At 36.6% G+C, this 20,476-nt stretch overlaps 1 non-coding gene across 1 annotated transcript; it reads right to left on the bottom strand.

Moving 5' to 3' along the window:
- Nucleotides 1–15,307: 15,307 nt before the first annotated feature.
- Nucleotides 15,308–15,379, bottom strand: TRNAC-ACA (transfer RNA cysteine (anticodon ACA)). The gene has a single exon. It is a non-coding gene; the product is annotated as a tRNA-Cys (tRNA).
- Nucleotides 15,380–20,476: the final 5,097 nt, after the last annotated feature.

Below are 20,476 nucleotides of genomic sequence, written 5' to 3'. Positions count from 1 at the left end.
TTTTCTTCTATGTGCTTACTTTTCCAATTCATTTTATCATTCCACTATTTGGGGTCTAAATTAGAAACTCCGTATTCTATTAGGTTTTTAAAGTACTTTCAAGATATATGGAGCAAATATTTAATCGATAAATTTCTCTAAATTTGGTTTCCAATCTATAAATATATGTACTAAGTTCAATTAACATTTTTAGTAAGATCTAAATATAATAGCATTTTTAAAACTGAATGTGTATCACAAAGATGAAAATCACTGTTTCACTTTGAATGGATTCTCCTGGTGGATGAATTATTGCATTGTGGGAAGGGGACTATCTCTTTATTTATGGGATTTCTGCTCCTGGCAGATAATCACGCTAGTGGAGTGTTAATACTGCTATTAATATCCTTTCAGGTCAGTGCTCTTTATATGGCTTTTCCAAAACCAGAATTCTCCTCGAAGAACATCAAAGACATTGAATGAAATTAGTTGTAAGAGTGTCGCTCAGAATCACAAGCTTACTGAAACTCAAATGTATAATCATTTTTCGAAGAAAGCAAAAGAGAGACTCTTGATTTTTTTTATAATCCCATAAATGCTTAATTCAAAGAACAGATCAAAGTATTGGTAATAAAAAGACTTTGTGAGGTAGCTGGAAAGGTGAAATATAAACATTGTAGTGTACTGATTGGCTAAGTTAATAAAGAATCTATCCATACATCCATATTAAGGGACTCTGAAAGTTATAAAGGCAGAATCCATTACTCAATTATTTTAAAGTAATCAGATCAGATCAGATCAGTCATTCAGTTGTGTCCAACTCTTTGTGACCCCATGAATCGCAGCACGCCAGGCCTCCCTGTCCCTCACCAACTCCCGGAGTTCACTCAGACTCACTTCCATTGAGTCAGCGATGCCATCCAGCCATCTCGTCCTCTGTCGTCCCCTTCTCCTCTTGCCCCCAATCCCTCCCCGCATCAGAGTCTTTTCCAATGAGTCAACTCTTCGCATGAGGTGGCCAAAGTACTGGAGTTTCAGCTTTAGCATCATTCCTTACAAAGAAATCCCAGGACTGATCTCCTTCAGAATGGACTGGTTGGATCTCCTTGCAGTCCAAGGGACTCTCAAGAGTCTTCTCCAACACCACAGTTCAAAAGCATCAATTCTTCGGCACTCAGCCTTCTTCACAGTCCAACTCTCACATCCATACATGACCACAGGCAAAACCATAGCCTTGACTAGACGAATCTTGTTGGCAAAGTAATGTCTCTGCTTTTGAATATGCTGTCTAGGTTGGTCATAACTTTCCTTCCAAGGAGTAAGCGTCTTTTAATTTCATGGCTGCAGTCACCATCTGTAGTGATTTTGGAGCCCAGAAAAATAAAGTCTGACAGTGTTTCCACTGTTTCCCCATCTATTTGCCATGAAGTGATGGGACCAGATGCCATGATCTTCGTTTTCTGAATGTTGAGCTTTAAGCCAACCTTTTCACTCTCCACTTTCACTTTCATCAGGAGGCTTTTGAGTTCCTCTTCACTTTCCGCCATAAGGGTGGTGTCATCTGCATATCTGAGGTTATTGATATTTCTCCTTAGCAGTCTTGATTCCAGCTTGTGTTTCTTCCAGTCCAGTGTTTCTCATGATGTACTCTGCATATAAGTTAAATAAACAGGGTGACAATACACAGCCTTGACAAACTCCTTTTCCTATTTGGAACCAGTCTGTTGTTCCATGTCCAGTTCTAACTGTTGCTTCCTGACCTGCATACAGATTTCTCAAGAGGCAAATCAGGTGGTCTGGTATTCCCATCTCTTTCAGAATTTGCCAGTTTATTGTGATCCACACAGTCCAAAGGCTTTGGCATAGTCAATAAAGCAGAAATAGATGTTTTTCTGGAACTCTCTTGCTTTTTCTATGATCCAGCAGATGTTGACAATTTGATCTCTGGTTCCTCTGCCTTTTCTAAAACCAGCTTGAACATCAGGAAGTTCACGGTTCACAAACACTACTTATTATGACTTAGTGAGTGATAGTGAAAGTAGCTCAGTCATGTCCAACTCATTGCCAACCCCATGGACTGTACAGTTCATAGAATTCTCCAGGCCAGAACACTGGAGTGGGTAGCCTTTCCCTTCTCCAGGGGATCTTCCCAACCCAGGGATTGAACCTGGGTCTCCCTTATTGCAGGTGGATTCTTTACCAGCTGAGCCACAGGGAAGCCCAAGAATACTGGAGTGGTAACCTATCCCTTCTCCAGGGGATCTTCCTGACCCAGGAATCGAACAGGGGTCTCCTGCATTGCAGGTGGATTCTTTACCAACTATAAGGAAGCCCTACATGCTGAGCTTAGTCGTGTACCAACTCTTTGCCATCCTATGGACTATAGCCTGCCAGGCTCCTCTGTCCATGGGATTCTCTAGGCAAGAATACTGGAGTGGGTTGCTGTGCCCTCCTCCAGGGGATCTTCTTGACCCAGGGCTGGAACCCAGGTCTCCCGCATTGCAGGCGGATTCTTTACTGTCTGAGCCATCAGGGAAGCCCATATTAAGACTTAATATGCCAACATTTACAAACTTTCTTCTTGAGATAAGAATAAAACAAGGCTAATCTTTAAGTTTCCTAATAACATTTTATAAAAATTTTAGCAGAAGCAAATATAACTAACAATCATTTTCTCCTCATTCACTAGTGTAATGATTTTTGTTTAGTTCCCATAAGCCTAAAAAAGAATTCTCCTTATTCAGACTTTGTAGATGAGAAAACTAAGGCATAAAAAGCATCAATAAATTTCTTAAAAATACAGTTGTTGACATATGACTTAATCCACAGGAAAATTCCGACTTCTCAGTCATCCTTAATTATTTGTAAATGACTTGATATGTTCCTTAAATTTTTCTGTAATACACTGTAGATGTAACCAGACCAAGCTGCTTTGACTTCATTTAGACTTTGTGACATAAATATCTAAAAAAATTAAGCTATGTCAGGTTGTACTGGCAGAGTTCTGTTAAAAAACATAACCTCTTAAGACGAAGCAAGTGCTTGGCTGAAATGTATTTTACATTTTAATATGCCAATGAAAAACTGTAGTTTTAAAATAGGAGATGAATTAGTTCATCATGTCCCTCCTCTTTCAAGAAAATTGATCCATAGATCTGAAGAGAGGAAATTCCCCAACAAGAAAATAATTATCCTTATTAAGGTTTCCTTTCAATTGCTGTATTTGACATCTTTAGAAGATAACATTTATGATGAAGGAATTAGAATATTATTCAGTTTTGGAGCAGATGATTTTTAAAGCTGGAAGATAACAAGGAAATTATTATAATCAGGATTGTCATCATTATCAAAATCATCAGTGGAGTAATCCTGGGTAATTTCAAAGAAAATGAAAAAGAATGATGATTTTCCTGAAGAAATTTACATATTAAGTCTCAAATTTTCATTGTTGAACACATACATTATGAATGTACTAAAGCCATCTCGGAGTTTTCAAGCTAATATGGATAGGGAACAGAAAACTACCACAAGTTCTAAACTTCAATCTTAATCTGTAAATATACTGATACATTTTCCTTGAATGTTAAAAAATGGCATCCTTGCTTTTCAGAGTGCTACTGATGGGAGTGTTGGGGTTTTAAAACTTCTATCTCAATAACAGCTATAAATTACTTCCAGGTTTTCCTTTCCTGGGAAAACACATTTATTTATTTATTTTTCATTCATATTTGCATATTTGCAAAATCTCCCACAAGCAGAATCCTGTTGTATGTTTTTCTTTTTCCTACAGAAATGTGAGGATATCATAAACTCTATTTCTCCATCCTATATTTTTCCTTGTAACATGTCACAGAGGTCACCCAGTAGTATGTAAAGAAGACTAATTCTCTCTAAAGGCTGAGTATACTTGCATAGATACAATATGATTTATAGAAATCTCAATTTGATAGTCATTTTAGTTGTTTTCAGTCTTCTACTCTTGTAAACTGTTCCATGAATGGCTTTGTGTGCAATTTTTCACTTGTAGGACAAATAGAACTGTTAAAGAAATAGAACTGCTAGGTCAAAGGTTGAGGCCACTTTAAATATATACAAGTAAAATATATAGGTAAAATATACATTCAAATATGTATGTCACCCTAGAGGGATGGGATGCAGTGGGAGCTGGGAGGGAGTTTCAAGGGGGAGGGCACATATGTATACCCATGTCTGATTCATGTTGATGTGTGGCAGAAACCAATACAACATTGTAAGGCAATTATCCCCCAATTAAAAGTAAATAGAAAATGCACATATGTGCTAAGTCCCTTCAGTCATGTCCAACTCTGAGACCCCATGGACTGTAGCCCACTGGGCTCCTCTGTCCATGGGATTCTCCAGGCAAGGATATTGGAGTGGGGTGTCATGCCCTCCTCCAGGGGATCTTCCTAACCCAGGGATTGAAACTGCCTCTCTTACTTTGGCATTGGCAGGCAGGTTTTATATATATGTGTGTGTGTGTGTGTCAAAATATATGTAAGTTGCCTTCTGTAGATACACTATTTGCATGACCATCAGTAATGCATGAAAACGCCTCAGCAGTACATTGCGATTTTGTTTTCATTTTTGTCACTTTGCCAAATTTAATTCACTTTTATCTTATTATAAGTGAGGTAGATTAACTGTATATAATAAAGCATGCTTGCTTATTTTTTAAAAATTGTTTATTCATACCCTTCATTAGTTTTTATCTTGATTTCAATTTCATTTTAATGGATTTGTAGAAGATTCTTATGTACAAGAAAAGTTCCTTTTTAATCCCATATGAATTGTAAACACCAACATTACTGACAAAAATTGAATTGTTAGTCCCAGCTTTTCACTTATTAGGTTATATATCAAAAACCTGGTTCTTGCCACATCATGAGATGGTGGATGTCTCCACCCCTGGAATTGGTCCTTGTCAATGTAGTTTGTTTTGGCCAAGGATGAGTTCATAGAGTGGAGAACGCAAATTCGCTTACAAGACTGGTCTGGAATTGTTTGATCTACAGTTAGAAGTGGTTTCCCACAGTTAGCATTGTACTTTCAACCCGACCACCACATAGAACACATACAAAGACCAGAGCTCACCCTTGGCCGGCAGCCAAATCTAGCTGGTGCTGCAGGTGGAAGCAGAGCTTCCCCTCTCCCCCCGGCAACCTTGCTTGAGTTAGCTTGTCCAGATGCAAGCTGAGGCTGTATGGGTGTGAGCACTAATCCTTGCTGAGTGAGCTCTGAGGTCTGGGGGTAGCTTGTTACCCAGCAGCAACTGACAGAAACATCAAATGGTCAGCTGTCTCGAGTTGTCATTATTTTTTTTAAAGTTGCATTATACAGGTATACTATTTATATAGCTTAAATATATTAATGAGCTTCGTGTAAACTTTCTAAGATTTGTATGTATGCTGTGGATATGGGTCTAACTACTGAAATTCTGAATTAATATTAGATGGTCTATTTTATTGTACCTTAATGGTGCTTTTCTTTTGTTTAATTATCCAACACTTTTAGACTGTCTTTTTATACAAATTATGGAGAAGGAAACGGCAACCCACTCCAGTATTCTTGCCTAGAGAATTCTGTGGACGGAGGAGCTTGGTGGGCTGTGTCCATAGGGTCGCACAGAGTTGGACACAACTGAAGCAACTTAGCATGCATGCATGCAAGAGTAGAAATTAAAAAATATTTTTCAACTTAGCTATTATCTGCTATTTACTTAATAAATTATATTTATTATATTCTTCTTAATATATATTTAATAAACTATATTTATCATGTTTCTTAACATACCAAATTTTCCAATACTTAATATTAGTTAGATTGAATTTTTTTCTTTTTATCCTTCATTCTGGGATTCATTCTTATTTATCTTGTCTAAGAAATCCAAAAATAAATTAGCATTTAAAATCAGTTGGGATTTTCATTAGAATTAGATAAAATATAGAAATAATTTAGGAAAAATTATATCATTTAAAATATACTGAGTCTTCATTTTCAGTTTATACAATAATTTTTTTACTTATTACTCTTTGTGTCCTTCAGGAGCATCTTTTAAAGTTTGTTGATGTTATGTCTATTTCTAAAAATTTTATCTGCTAACTTCATCTTCTATCTCACTGTTGTCTACACAGAAGATACATAAATTTTGTATCTAGCTAGTTAAATGAGTTACATCTTAATCTTTATTTTTATTTTTCTGGTGTACGGTAGATCTAGATGAAATATATGTCTTAAAACAGTCATGAAGTTTTAAATACTTCTCTTCTGACTTTTTGAAACATTTCCTGGGATATAGTTGTGCACGCACTTTGGCTTTCCAGGTGGCGAGTGGTGAGGAATCCATCTGACACAGAAGATGCGGGTTCAACTCTTGCGTCTGGGAGATAGATCCTCTGGGATAGACATTGTCAAGCAGCTTCAGTATTCTTTCTGGGAAAGTTCCATGAACAGAGGAGCCTGGCAGGCTCCAGTCCATGGGGTTGCAAAAAGTCAGGCATGACTGAACAACCGAGAACACATGCACACAATTGTAGACTCACAGATTAATTGTATTATTTATTAAATAGAGAGAGAGACCCTGAATAATCCCTACCCAGTTTCTCCAAATGGTAGCATCTTCAAAACCACGACACAATACGTAGCACTATATACCAACTAGAATATTGACATTCATTCAATCGAAACACACAGGTTCCCATCATACAAAGGATCCTTCGTGTAACATTTTATAGCCTCACCTACTTGTCTCCCATAACATAACTTGTCTGCCTTCTCCTTAACCCATCTGAAACCACTAAAGCATTCTCTACTTCTAGACTTTGGTCATTTAGACAACATTGTATACATAGAGTACAAAGCCTTCTGTGACTGACTTTATCACTCGGCAAATTTTCTGGAGATCTTTCCAGATTTTTATGTGCATCAACCATCCGTTCCTTTATATTGCTGAGTAGGAGTCTATGGAATGGCTAACCCATAGTTTGTTCAATCATTTATTCATTGAAGGGCATCTAGGTTGATTCCAGTTTGTGGTTATTGTGGATAAAGCTTCCTGAACATTTGTGTACTGGTTTTGCGCCAAACTAAGTCTTCACTTTTCTGGGATAAATACTGAGGTGTGCCCCTGGGGGTGTATATTTAGTGCTTTAAGAAAGAGACATACTGCTTCCTGGAGTGGCTGTATCACTCTGCAGTCTCAGTAGCAATATATGAATGATTCAGTTCCTCTCCATCCACGTCATCATTAGATGCTGTCACTTTTTTTTTCTTATCTTAGTCATTCCAATAGGTGTGTGCTGGTATTTCATTGTGATTTTAATTCACATTTCCCTAACAGCTAATGATGCTGAACATCTTTTCATGAGCTCATTTGCCATCTGCATATCTTCTTCAGGGGAATTGCTCTTTGTGACTTCTGCCTTGCTCTAAATGGATAGTTTGCTTTATTATTGTTGAATTTTGAGAGTTCTTTTTATATTTTACATGCTTATTCATTGTTAGATAAGTAAGTTTGCAAATATTTTCCCACACAGCAGCTTGTTTTTACATCCTGCTAAGTCTAAGAATTTTTTACTTAGTCCTATGTCACAAAGATTTCCTCCTATCTGTTCATAAAATTTTGAGTTTTGCATTTAATTCCATAATACTGCTTGAATTAGTTTTTTTGTAAGGAGTGGAACTTAAGCCAAGGTTCACTTTTTTTTTTTTTTTTTTATCTATGCATGTCCAGTTGCTCCAGCTATTTGTTGAAAGTCTATTTTGCCTTCCTTGAATTGTTTTTGCAACTATGTAAAAAAAATCAGTTGGGAAGAATTGTGTGAATCTATTATTGATTTTGCTAATTTAGCTTTTCATCTAAGTATCCACCCCTTAGTCAGTACCACACTGCCCTAAGTACTGCAGATGTATGCACACATGCTCAGTCCCTTCACTTGTGCCTGATTTTTTTTTTTCAACCTTGTAGACGATCACTTTCATGCATTGGAGAAGGAAATGGCAACCCACTCCAGTGTTCTTGCCTGGAGAGTCCTGGAGACGGGGGAGCCTAGTGGGCTGCCGTCTCTGGGGTCACACAGAGTCAGACATGACTGAAGCGACTTAGCAGCAGCAGCAGCAGACGATAGCCCACTAGGCTCCTCTCATGAGATTCTCCAGGCAAGAGTACTGGAGTGGGTTGCTATTCCCTCCTTCAGGGGATCTTCTCAACCCAGGGATCGAACCTGTGTCTCCCGAGTCTCCTGCACTGCAGGAGAATTTTTTTACCACTGAGCCACCTGAGAAGCCCCTCTGAATAGTGAGAGCTCCACAAAAAAGAACAGAGACTCAAAAGGGAAGAAAGAATCACTGAAATTATTTTAAAGTATTGAATTATCCTGAAGTGAAGAAAGTCTCTAGGTTGAAAGGGCACACTGATGGCAAAACAAATCAACCCCACACCTAATCCATCATCATAGAATTTCAGAACACTGGACATAGACAAACAATTCTAAGAGCTTCCAGAGAGAAAAGACAAGTTGCACACAGTATAATATATATAGCATATAGAATAGTAGAGTACATATAGTCTCTATAGTATATAGTCTATATACTATATATAATACGCATATAGTATGTAAAGTATCATATGCAGATTATAGTAAAGCTGAATATTAAATCAAGTCATTCTTTCCACATTGTTCTTCTTTAATAAGATTGTCTTAAGTATTATTCTAGGTCCTTTTACCACGTATACATTTTAGAATGAGCTTGGCAACAAAATTCATTCAGTTTTCCTACATCTGGGTATGTCTCGATTTCCTATCCATCCCTAAAGGATACTTTATTGGATATTGGATACTGGGTTAAGAGCTCCTTTCTTTCAAGGTCTGAAAACATCATGCCTCCTTCTTATGAGCTCCATGATTTATGATGATAAATCCATTGCCATTATAATTGTTTTTCTTATAGATGAGTTGTCACTTTTTTTCAGGCTGCTTTCAAGATTTTTTTCTTCATTTTCACAAGATTAATGATGTGCATTGGTATGGATTTGTTTGAGTTCATCCTGTTTGGTTTTCTCAGTTTCTTGACGCTGTAAGTCAGGAGTCTGCTGTCTACTGTGAGCATCCAGAGAACTATGACCAGCTAATATATTAGTTTGTAGTTAGAACAAAATCTAAGGCATGTCAGAATTCTTAATAATCAGGTGCAGAAATTTTAAAACACTTTCCAAGACACATGCAAAAACCTTCAAGCTCAATAATAATCAATGAAATTCAGACCAGACAACAAAATAACTTAATTCTTTAACTGTTAGAAGTATTAATACTTGTCCATGAATTTTTATGAGGTTTTTGGCACTCTCATATACTATTGATACTACTATTACTGTTACTCAGTTATATGAGGGCAACTGAATAATATGTTGAAATGTCTTAAAAATGTACACCTTAATATAAAATGTTTACATAATATATCAATTTAGTTTCTAAGAATTTTTGATTTCTAAATCTCAAAGAACATTTTTTGCAACTTTGATCATGGTATAAAAATATGGCAACACTTCATATATAACCTCTAACAGTAATATTTTAAATGAACAAAATAAAGTATATTGAGATGAAATATTCTGTAGCAACCATAAGGTACTTTCAGAAGTCTTTTTTGTTGTCAAAAGAAAATGATCTCAGTTTAGTTAAACATAATAAGCATGACACAAAATGGAATTTTTAGAGAACAATTCCATATTTGAAAGTAATATATTTAGATGCATTAAATAAAACAGAAATATATATTATCATTATACACTCACGGATGTCTTATATATACTAGTTCATGAGAAAGAAATTGGGTGGACATATAAATTTTAGAATTTTCAGCATCTAAATGAGTTGAAGCCAAAAGTTTGGATGAGTTTACCAAAGGAGGGTGGAGAAAAGTACGAGGATCCAGGGATTAAATACTGTGTCTGATGTAATTAGATTAACAAGACATTGAGGTTTCATAGGTAGGAAATCAAATGGGTGAAGATACATTTTGGGAAACAAGTAAACATATTGAGAACCTACTTAACAGAGATAAACGACATGAAGTAAGATGAAGACTAAAAATGACCTTGGACATGAAGAGTCCAATATTTTCCAGTGAAGTTCTTTAGGAAATAGAGTTCTCACTTGTTTGAGATCAAAGAAACCAAAACTCACTTAATTTAAAATACTGAATAAAATAATAATAAAAATACAACTTTCCATTGTATATTAAGACTATATCATTAACAATAAGATTTGGCAAGAATTGCAGAAAAATGGTTGCATGCTCAGAAATGCAGTAACATTATCTGTTACATTAGAGAGTCAAGTGAGAAAAGCTATGTATGTCATAATTTTTAAGGAATCTGAGACATTCTTGAATGTCATTCTTGAAGACATTCTTGAAATGCCTCAGGAAGTTTTATGGAAAAACAGGCTATTTCTTCACCTAATAAACATGAGGAGTGATGAGAGTTTTTCATTTATATTTTTGCTTTGAATTTTGGAAGGTCTAAAAGTTTTTTTTTTTTTTTTTAAGAATGCACGCTATGTTGAAGAACACTTACTGGGTTTTTTTGTTTTTGTTTTTATTTGTGCAAACCATCCAGTTACCACACATCATGTCCAGTAGTGGCTGACCTCTCCTGACCCACACGTGTCTATCAAAAGCATGTCCTGGGACATGACCCCACCTACTTGCAAGGCCAATTAATCAGCACAAAGGCGGTAGGAGCTGAGATGATCTGAACGTGGGCTCTAGATTTTGGACCAGTATCTTTCTAAGGATGAAACTGAGAACATGTAAATACAGCCTCTCTCGGTAACAACAACAAAAAACTGTCATATAAACAAAGAAGAGCTTCCCTGGTGGCTCAGATGGTAAAGAATCTGCCTGCAATGCAGGAAACCTGAGTTTGATCCCTGGGTTTTAAAGATCCCCTGGAGAAGGAAATGGCAACACACTCCAATATTTTTGCCTGGAGAATCCCATGGACCCAAGAGCCTGGAAGGCTACAGTCCATGGGGTTGCAAAGAGCTGGACACGACTGAGTAACTTTCACTTTCACAAATAAAGAAGAACGCAGTACATGAAGAACATACAGAAGAGAAACAAACAGGCAAGAGGTCAAGTGAGGAAGCCATTTTCATGAATATTCAATCTTTTAATCTACTCAAGTTCTGACTCCTATACTCTTAGGACAAAATTCTTTTGTTACTGCAAGCCACACAAGTCAGATTGTTATGTAAAATTTAAATGATCATAACTGCTATGTTAATTCCTACATTTATTTTTTAGAGTCATTAAAAAATCTTGGAAAATGAGAGTGACTTTTAGAGGTTCCATCTTCCACTAAAGAAAAAAACATACTTTTCTTAAGCTTAAGAAGTTTAATTCAGGTATTCCTTTTAGGAATTATAATTCTAAATGAGCAATCAGCATCTGGTATATGAGTATTTTGTAATGATGAATTAGAGATCAAAGTAAATATCTAGACATAGAAATAAGCATGTGTGGATATGTCAATTTTTAAAACACATGCTCTTCATAACATTATTATATCTATAATATACTGAATATTAGTACAGTGTAGAAGAGCACTTAAAATGTATTTCATTTTTTCATTTCCATAATTTTACAATGATCTTTTCTGATACAGCTTTCTGAGTTCTATTGTTCTAACCTAATAATCATAAAAAAAGAAAAGTTCAACATTCTGTAGGGGCTTCTCCACATAATTAAAACCTTTTAAGTTATTAAATTCAGGACCCAGTAATCTTTGCTTCTGACTTACAATAACAAAACTGTGTTAACTTTATCACGTGTAATCTTACTGCTATCTTCACATAGTGCTGTGAAAGTGCTGAAAATCTGTACAAGTTTTCCACCAATAAAAATGATTAAAGTCCTAAATCATTGTGATAGGATATCAGAGGCTGCAATTATATCTGCTGAAATAATTGAATGGAAAAAATCACTGTTAAAAAAATTACAACCAGTAGTTTTCTTAGTATAAGGTATCTTTCATGCATTTTTTAAAAATTTCTCCAATAAATAAACCATGAGCAGCTGTATTAATTTTCATGCATAACTAAGTCATGTAGAACAATCTCAATCTACTGTGTTATTAAAATGGTTAGCTTTGTTATAAAAATAAACGTAATGCGCATTGCTGCAATTTGACAAAATCAGAAACAAAATTGCCGTATTACACTATGACTCCACTGCTACTGTTGGCCTTCTTACATACATGTTTGTGTTTTTATATGACAGATATTAGCTTATAAATAAAATATGGTCAATAGTTAATTTCTAAGTGGATTTTAATATTCATAGTACAACTAATATGCAGGGTATGTCATGCAAAATGCCACGATGGATGAGTCACAAGCTGGACTCAAGATTGCCGGGAGAAACATCAACAACATCACATATGCTGATGAAACCACTCTAATGGCAGACGGTGAAGAGGAACAAAAGAGCCTCTTGAAAGTCAAAGTGGTAGGTGAAAATACTGGCTTAAAACTTAGCATTCAAAATACTAAGATCATGGTATCTGTTCCCATCACTTTATGGCAAATAGAAGGGGGGAATGTGGAAGCAGTGGCAGCAGGAAGATTTTTGTCTTGGCCTCCAAAATCTCTGGGGACAGTGACTGCAAGAAATTAAAAGACGCTTGCTCCTTGTAAGGAAAGCTATGACAATCCTAGATAGTGTATTAATAAGCAAAGATATCACTTTGCCAATAAAGCTCCTATAGTCAAAGCTATGGTTTTTCCAGTAGTCACATATGGATCTAAGAGTTGGGTCATAAATATGGCTGGGCACTGAAGAATTGATGCTTTTGAATTTTGGTGCTAGAGAAGACTCTTGAGAGTCCCTTGGACAGCCAGGAGTTCAAACCAGTCAATCCTAAATGAAATCAGTCCTAAATATTCATGGGAAGGACTGATGCTGAAGCTGAAGCTCCAAAACTGATACTGAACTCATTAGAAAAGACTCAGACGCTGGGAAAGATTGAAGGCAAAGGAGAAGAGGGTGGCAGAGGATGAGATGGTTAGATAGCATCACTGACTCAATGCACATGAATTTGAGCTAACTCTGGAGATAGTGAAGAATTGGAAAGGCTGGCATGCTGCCATACAAGGGGTTGCAAAGGGTTAGACACAACTTAGTGACTGAACAACAAGTACACCATAGATTGTCATTTATTAACAAAATGACAAAGAATTAATACTGTAGAAAAATGTTTAAAAGCAAGTGAGACTTTATACTGGTTTTATATTTAAGACCATGTTTATTATGCACTACAATATGCCCACATAGAAGAATTCGTAAACCATTGTCCACAGGCCAAACTGTCTTCCTATTTTTATAGATAAAGTTTTATTAAAACTGCCACACAACATTGTAAAGCAATTATCCTACAATTAAGAAAATACTACCACATTTGCTTGTTTTCAAATTGTGGTTTTGCACTAAAATGGCAGAGTTTAGTGATTTTGAAAGAGACAGAGATGATATGACCCAAAAAACTCGAAATATTTATTACCTTTCCATAACAGAAACATGTTTCCTAATTCCTGCTTTAGGATATCAAACAAATGTAATATTCACTGCATTCAACAGTTTACAATCTTTTCAAGCAGAAAAATATATACATCAAATAAATAACTATCAAGTGTTGCATTTTTCCTAATAAATTCTGCCAAGCAGGGATATTTCACTTGGGAATTCTAGTTTGAAATAATCTTTAATGATCTTTGGTTAGTCAAGCACACTGATTCTTCTGTGTGTGTGTGTGAGTGTGTTTGTGAATGTGTGTGTATTCAGTCACTCAGTCATGTCCGACTCTTTGTGACTCTGTGGACCATAGCCCACCAGGCTCCTCTGTCCACGCGACCTCCAGGCAAGAACACTGGAATGGGTTGGCACGCTCTTCTCCAGGGCATCTTCTCCACCCAGGGATAGAACCCATGCGTCCTGAGGCTCCTGCGTTGCAGGCAAACTCTTTACCACTTAGACACTACTTTTACTTTATTATGGCATTAATACTATCCCAAATACTTGAACACATTATCTGTAAAACCATATTATATTGTCCATAGAGTAGAATTCCTGCTCTTTGACAATTTTTTATAAGTAAATTCATTCTCATTTTCTATCATACATGGTAAATATGATTTCAGTAACACTGAAGATCTCAGTAAGTAAGACCAAATGTATGCAAAATATACTCTGAAAACTTTTGCCCAGAGCTTCTGTTAAATAAAATTGATTTCTTCGGAGAATAAAGTGCTGATTCTTCTGGATAAACTAGGGTAAATTAAGAATGTAGCATTTGAAAATCAAATGAACAATAATATATTCCATCTGCTTAGATTTTTAAGTTAACATTTAAAATATAATATTGATTTATACTTTGTTTTTTGATTTATCAACTCAAGAGTAGACCATATCTGCAGTTCTCTTTTAACCTTAAAAAAAGACCTGTATCTAGTTGAAGAATATAGTCACAACTATAAAATCTAAACATTTCCAAGCCCATGTATGTTTTATCATTTGATAAATGACCTTCATAGAAGTAAACAAAGCCATAGAAAAATATTTTGAGGGTGAAAGAGTCTTCTTATGATAGGAATTTTGCACACTGATGTATTGAAAATTAATAATCTGGATGAAGAACTACCTTTGAAAACATTATTTGTATGGCCCTGGAATAATATAAGGAATACAATGTTAGAAAGTTAAGCTGTTTGTGCTTCTCTTCTTTTATTTATGTTTTTTACTGTGATCAGTATAGTCCACATGAGATCTATCCTCTTAAATTTTTCAGGGCACAGTGCAGTGCTGTTAACTATGAGCACATAACAGAACTCTAGGATTTATTCATCTTGTATAATCAAAACTTTATAGCCATTGAACATTTCCCCATTTTTGTCTCCCTTGGCAACTACCATTCTACTCTCTTTCTGTAAGTTTGACTGTTTGGGGTCTTCATATAAATGGAGTCATACAGTAGTTATCTTTTTGTGACTTGCTCATTTCACTTAGCATAATATCCTCTACTTTCCTCCATGCTGTTGCATATGGCAGGGCTTCCTTTTTCTTTTTTTAACTTGGAGGATGATTGCTTTACAATGTTGTGTTGGTTTCTACTGTGAAAAGTGAAAGTGAAGTCGCTCAGTCGTGTCCGACTCTTTGCGAACCCCATGAACTGTAGCCTCCAACGCTCCTCCATCCATGGGAGTTTCCAGGCAAGAGTACTGGAGTGGGTTGCCATTTCCTTCTCCAGAGGATCTTCCCAACCCAGGGATTGAACCTGGGTCTCCCGCATTGTAGGCAGATGCTTTACCATCTGAGCCACCAGGGAAGCTTCTACTGTACCACAATGCAAATCTGCCATAAGCATATAAATATCCTCTCCCGCTACAGCCTCTGACCCCTCTAGGTCATCATGGAGCACTAGTCTGGACTCCTTGTGTAACAGAACAGCTTCCCATCAGCTCTCTATTTCACACATGGTAGTATATATCCATCAGTTCTACTCTCAGTTCATCTCACCCTCTCCTTCCCCCGCTGTGTCCACAAGACAGCCCTCTATATTTGTGTCACTATTTCTGCCCTGCAAATGAGTTCATCAGTACTGTTTTTCTAGTTTCCTTATATATATATATATATATATATATATATATGTCAATATATGATACTTGTTTTTGTCTCGCTGACTTACCTCACCGTGTATAACAGGATCTGTGTCCATCCACCTCATTTCATCGGACTCAAATATTACTCAGCTGAGTAATATTCCATTGTTTATGTGTACCACAACTTCTGTATCCATTCATCTATCAACGGCCATTTAGATTACTTCTAGTCCTGTTGATTATAAAGAGAATTTCCTTCTTTTTAAGAGTTGAACTGCATTGTGTTTTCTTTTTCCATTCATAAATCAGTAGACATTGATGTTGATTTCATATCTTGGCTATTATAAAAAACATTGTTATGAATGTGGGAGTACAGATCTCATGGAAATACTGATTTAAATTCTTTAGGATATATATACCCAGAATTTAGGAGATATATACCCAGAATTTTCATTTCTAGATAATACGGCAGTTCTATTTTTAAGGAGCCTCCATGTTATCTTCCATAATGACTGCAGTACTTTGCCTTCCTATCAGCAGTGTACCAGTATTCCAGGTTCTCCACATCTTTGTGAGTACCTGTTAACTGTTTTGTTTTTTTTTAAATCTACTTTGTTTCGTCTGTTTTTTCCCTTTAATTTCCATTCTAAGATGTGGGGCGCAGTATCTCTTTGTGCATTTCCCTGTGGCTTCGTGACCTTGGGCATCTTTTCCTATACAGTTTGGCTGTGTATGTGTCTTTGCTGGAGAAATGTCTATTCAAGTACTTTGCTCATTTTTATATGGGGCATTGCTGTTTGCTATTGTGTTGTAGGACTTCCTTATGCTTTGGAAAATAACCCCTTCCTATATTTATGGTTTGCATGAATTTTATATGTTGCATTTTCACTGTGTTGATCGTTTTCTTTGTTGTACAGAAGCTTTGAAGTTTGCTGTAATCCCACTTGCATCTGTGTTTGTCCTTTGGTGTCATATCCATGAAATAACTGCCAACACTAATGTCATGAAGGTGTTTTGCTCTATTTTCTTCTTATAGTTTTATAGATTTAGGTCTTATGTTTAAATCTTTCACCTATTTTGAGTTGACTTTTGTATATGCTGCAAGATAAAGATCCAATTTCCTTCTATTTCATGTGGCTGTCTGATTTTTCCAGCACCATTTGTTGAAGACACCATACTTTGTCACTCTTTATTCTTAGAACTTCAGCTAAAGATCAATAGATCATATAGGTGTGTTTATTTCTGGACTCTCTACTCTGTTCCATTGGTCTATATGTCAGTTTTTATGTCTGTACCGTATTTTAAAAATTACTGTAGCTTTGTAATTCACTGGAAGTCAGGAATGTGGTGTCTCCAGCTTTGTTCTTTCTTAAGTTGCTTTGGCTATTTTGAGTCTCAAATTATCGCATGGATTCTTCTCTCTCTGATGGAACAGAATCTGATGTATATTATTAAACACAAGAATGTGTATTTCATAAATGAAAAAAAGAAACATTAGAAAAGAATTTCTCTTTTTGCATAGAACAGATTTCAAGCACTTCTAATTAGCACTGGCAACACTAAAATTTGTAATCTCTTTATTTACTCTAAGTAGCAAACTGTACCCTCTGCCTTTTGGATTTCTGATATTTGAGATTCATTTTAGATCCAAATATGTTACATATTGAAGAAGAGTATTTTTAAATTATAAGCAATCTTAGAGATCACAACTTTAATTTATCACTTTTTTTAGCAGTGATAATTGGGATTCAATGAGTATATGGAAGTAACTGGGTAGAGTTAGTTATTTTTCCAAATTAAAATCAGCTTTTATTTTTTCTCAAATGTAGTATGCACTGCCTTATGTATGAAAATTGGTTATTACTTAATCCAAAAAAGGTAAACAGTAAAAGCAAAATATCAGATGCATTCCCTAGGGTAATTCTGATGTACATTATTATTGCCAGACAAACTCACTCAGGGAGTCATTGGTTTCATTGATATTCTAGAGAATTACAGGAGGAATATTCACCCACACTAATGCCAGTTATGTATGTAAATCCTCTGTACAATGATGGGAGAATTACCCCAAAGTGTTTGACTTAATTAATCTTTTCTGAGACCCTTCACTACAGAACTAAAAATCTAAATAATGAGTAGGGACAGAGTATTAAGTATCTTTCTACACTTAGGGGATGATTAATTATAATGGCTAAACCCCTGAACATTAAGTTGAATACTAATCTGATGACAGAGTTTGGAATTAAGCCAGTGCTATGCATACATCTGGATGCTTTCTACCCTTTTGACAGAATAATAAAGAGAAGAAGGACATATTAATAGTTTATATTCATTCTATTTAACACAATCTCCTTTATATGTGTTTGTAAGTTAAGTGTAAAAGTAAATTTCTCATACTTTCTTAACAAAAACATAAGCTGCATATTTATCTCATTGATTCGATACTCCTCTCTGGGTATTGAGTTATATAAAGTGGATGTTCTTCAAATACAAATGAGGGAAATAAACAACAAAGAAGAAATAACCTGACCCTGTAATTGACACACACATCTTTCTGTTGCACTTGCCTGTTGTCCGAAGACAGCTTGAAGAAAATGTACAGTCCTGTATAGTTGCAAACTGCTTTGAGGTGGTTTTGATTTACAGAGCAAATACTCACTAAATTGCTCTGTATCACATGGACTTGCAGGGCTGGTGCAAATAAACTGAAAGGGCAAATGGATAGAAGGTCAAAGATAAATGTTATTAAACACTTTTGCCAACAGACAATAGAAATAGGAAAACCACTTTCACACACACACAAAAAAGAGTTGGAAAAACAAGAAGCTCTTTCAAACTTACTTTCATTGTTCCAAAGGATCTACCATATCCCAGTGACAATAGATGGAAAAAAGTCTTCTAGATGTTTATTTCTGAATCCTTGTTCTCTAGCTTTGGTATTTAGAAGTAGAGAAGAATACGAGGTCAAATATCAACCTTCTGAGCACTAATAAATTTTCTTCTTTCTTCAACGTTGATCGATTTGGTCATGACACCATTCTTCAGATCATTCACCTTGCTCCATTCAGTTGAAATAAAGCAACAGACTGTTGCTGTGTGCTAGGAATTTTCCCCCATTAACACACTGCTATTGTGCATTTCCCTCCCCTTATCTGTGGCCAGGAAGTAGATACATATCAGATCTTACAAAGTTCTCAGACAGTGAAGAATCTGTCTGCAATGCAGGAGACCCGGGTTGGATCTCTGGGAGGGAAGACCCCCTGAAGAAGGAAATGGCAACCCTAGAATTCTTGCCTGGAGAATCCCATGGGCAGAGGAGTCTGGTGGGCTACAGACCATGGGGTCACAAAGAGTTGGACATGCCTGAGTGCACACACACACACACACACACACACACACAATGGGGCAAGTCAAAACATGAAGAGAAACCTACAAGGGCTACTAAGGCTAGGAAAGAATTAATGGGAAAGAAAATCTATGGAAGGGCACCCTTGGAAGAGAGGATCAATTCTTGTTGAAGAAGGTGGAGCTTCAGCCAATTGGATGGAGTTTGCTGAGTTGCCTGCCCCAGAGCTGGTCCAGGGTCTGCAAGCTAGCAGGCGTACTCTTAGGGAGATGGCAGCCGCTGTGCCCGGGCGGGGATGCAGAGGACGTCCGTGTGCTACGGCAGGTGCAGCTGAAACCAGGCGGAGAGATGAGCCCTCTGCAAGAGTCAGCTCTGGCTGCAGCAGCTCCTAGAAGCTGGGCAGGTGGGCACCCCTGAAAGGATCCTGGCATGTGAGAGTGGGGCTGGGCAGGGAAAGGGCTCTGAGGGCACCAACCCAGCCTGGGGTTTGGGTCTGCAGTGTGTGGTGCCCCTGGTGATATTGTTACCACTGCCTGAGTCATCTGCTGAAGAAAACAGGTGATGCAGACAATGCAGAATTCTTTGCAAGTATTTTCTCCCATTCCATAGGTTGCCCTTCTGTTTTGTAGCTGTTTCTTTCACTGTGCAAAAGATTTTAATTGGGTCCTATTTGTTTATTTTGGCTTTTACTTCTTTTGCCTTAAGAAAGAAATCCAAAACAGTGTTGCTACCATTTATGCCAGTGAGTGTTCTGCCTATATCCTCCTCTAAAGAGTTTTGTGGTTTCAGGTTTTACATTTAGGTCTTTAATTCATTTTGAGTTTTTTATGTATAGTGTGAGGAAATGTTCTGAACCCATTCTTTTACTTGGAGCTGTCCAGTTTTCCCAGCACCATTTATTGATACCAAAAGTACTATCCATAAAAGAAGAAATTGATAAATTGTTCCTGTATAACAATTTAAAATGTATGCCCTTTGAAAAATGCTGTTTAAAGAATAAAACTGCAAACTGGGAGAAAATACTTGCAAATCATATATCCGAGGAAGGACTTGGGTCTAGGATCTATAAGAACTCTCAAGGCTCAGTAATAGGAAAACGAACAACTTAGCTGAAAAAGGTGGGAGGGAGAGGCTAATAACTGAAATACTTCACAAAAAAAGGGTATATAACACACAAGCATATAAAAGATGCTCAATATGAACAGTCATTGTTATGGTGGTAGTGATGGCTGTGTAGTTGCTAAGTCTTTGAGATCCCACGAATTGTAGCCGAGGCGCTCCTCTCTCCATGGGATTTCCCAGGCAAGAATACTGGAGTGGGTTGCCATTTCCTTGTCCAGGGGATCTTCCAGACCCAAGAGCTTGAGCTGAATTTGTGTCCTGTGCACTGACACATGGATTCATTACGACTGAGCCACCTGCGAAGTCCATTGATAGTCATTATGGTCATGGAAATGAAAACCAAAATGGAATACAA

The sequence above is a fragment of the Bos taurus genome, chromosome 12 (assembly GCF_002263795.3).
Source record: "Bos taurus isolate L1 Dominette 01449 registration number 42190680 breed Hereford chromosome 12, ARS-UCD2.0, whole genome shotgun sequence".
NCBI lineage: Eukaryota > Metazoa > Chordata > Mammalia > Artiodactyla > Bovidae > Bos > Bos taurus.
Note: the sequence above shows the minus strand (reverse complement) of the source record. Positions and strands in the feature narration are given on the sequence as shown.